Here is a 2,255-nt window from a genome sequence, read left to right on the forward strand (position 1 = left end):
GTATTGTTGAAACTGGTATTGATGAAATTGAACTGCACAGTTCATACTTCCACATATAGAACATCACGTTGTGAATAACTGGAATAAACATGGCATACTACAAACAACCAAAGATAGCATTTGAAACTGGACATATGCTAACTACAAACAATCGAACAATCAAAAAACTTGAAAGAGGCATATGCTAGCTATAAGAGGCTTAACAACAAGAAAATATATGCATTCCTATCGGTATGTTTAAAACTGGATTGATGAAATGTGTTGCATAGTAAATAGTTGCACATATAGAGCATCACATTGTGAACAACTGAAATAAACAAGGCATACTGCAAACAACCAAATATATCAATTAAAACTGGACATATTCTCACTACACTACAAAAGGGACTCGACAAAAAAATCATGGGTTTCCCCTGTGAAGAGGAATGACAAAACAAATCATGGGTTTCCTCACTTGTCACAGATGGGACCGTTCTCGTGGGAAGAGCACGGTCCCTGGATGCGCTCCATGTTGTCGCAAATGGGCCCCTTCCCCTTGGAAGAGCCCAGCTGCAGGGTGCCCTCCCTGATGTCACAAACGGGCTCTTTCCCCTTGGAAGAGCCAGAGAGGGTGCCCTCCTCGTGGCCGCCGTCAATGAGGTCTAACTTGGAAGCTGTGGATCCCAATCTAGCGTCACAGAACATGTCCTTCAGAAATGACAAAAGGGGCTCGATGGCGATGTAGGATGGCAAATTCTTGACAGTGAGCCAGAGGAGATCAACGGCGGTCCATGGATGAGATCGATGGTGGTTGAACCCGCGGGGTTGGGGGTGGGTCACTTAACCTGTGACATAGCCCATGTCGGGCCGTCGTTGTCGACGACCTCGATGTCGTAGCCGGCATCCACGACATACCCGTATACTCTAGCCCGCTGATTGAATGCCTACGGCCAGTAATGGTCATCAGCTTCCTGATACGTCCATTTTGCATCATGCTTTTATATCGAGATTTATTGCATTATGGGCTGTTATAACACGCTATGTCAAAATACTTATGCATATTCTCTCTTATTTTACAAGGCAACATTACGAGGGAGAATGCCGGCAGCTGGAATTCTGGGCTGGAAAAGGAGCAAATATCAGAGACCTATTCTGCACAACTCCAAAAGTCCTGAAACTCCACGAAAGTCTTTTTTGGAATTAATAAAAAGTACTGAGTGGAAGAAATACCAGAGGGGGGCCACCCACCGTCCATGAGGGTGGGGGCGCACCCTACCCCCCTGGGCGCGCCCCCTGCCTCATGGGCCCCCTGTCAGCCTTCAAGTGACCATCTTCTACTATATGAAGTCTTTTATCCTGGAAAAAAACCATAAGCAAGCTTTCGGGAAGAAACACCACCGCCACGAGGCAGAACCTTGGCGGAACCAATCTAGGGCTCTGGTGGAGCTGTTCTGCTAGGGAAACATCCCTCCGGGAGGGGGAAATCATCACCATCGTCATCACCATCGATCCTCTCATCGAGAGGGGGTCAATCTCCATCAACATCTTAACCAGCACCATCTCCTCTCAAATCCTAGTTCATCTCTTGTATCCGATCTTTGTCCCAAAACCTCAGATTGGTACCTGTGGGTTGCTAGTAGAGGTGATTACTCTTTGTAGTTGATGCTAGTTGGTTTATTCGGTGGAAGATCATATGTTCAGATCCTTAATGCATATTAATATCCCTATGATTATGAACATGAATATGCTTTGTGAGTAGTTACGCTTGTCCCTGAGGACATGGGTGAAGTCTTGCTATAAGAAGTCATGTGAATTTGGTATCCATTCGATATTTTGATGAGATGTATGTTGTCTCTCCTCTAGTGGTGTTATGTGAACATCGACTACATGACACTTCACCATTGTTTGGGCTAGAGGAAGGCATTGGGAAGTAATAAGTAGATGATGGGTTACTAGAGTGACATAAGCTTAAACCCTAGTTTACGTGTTGCTTCGTAAGGGGCTGATTTGGATCCATATGGTTCATGCTATGGTTAGGGTTACCTTAATACTTCTTTTGTAGTTGCGGATGCTTGCAATACGGGTTAATCATAAGTGGGATGCTTGTCCAAGAAATGGCAGTACCCAAGCACCGGTCCACCCACATATCAAATTATCAAAGTAACAAACGCGAATCATATGAGCGTGATGAAAACTAGCTTGACGATAATTCCCATGTGTCCTCGGGGGTGCTTTTCTCCATATAAGAATTTGTCCAGGCTTGTCATTTGCTACAA

Source organism: Triticum aestivum, chromosome 1B (assembly GCF_018294505.1).
Source record: "Triticum aestivum cultivar Chinese Spring chromosome 1B, IWGSC CS RefSeq v2.1, whole genome shotgun sequence".
Classification (NCBI taxonomy): domain Eukaryota; kingdom Viridiplantae; phylum Streptophyta; class Magnoliopsida; order Poales; family Poaceae; genus Triticum; species Triticum aestivum.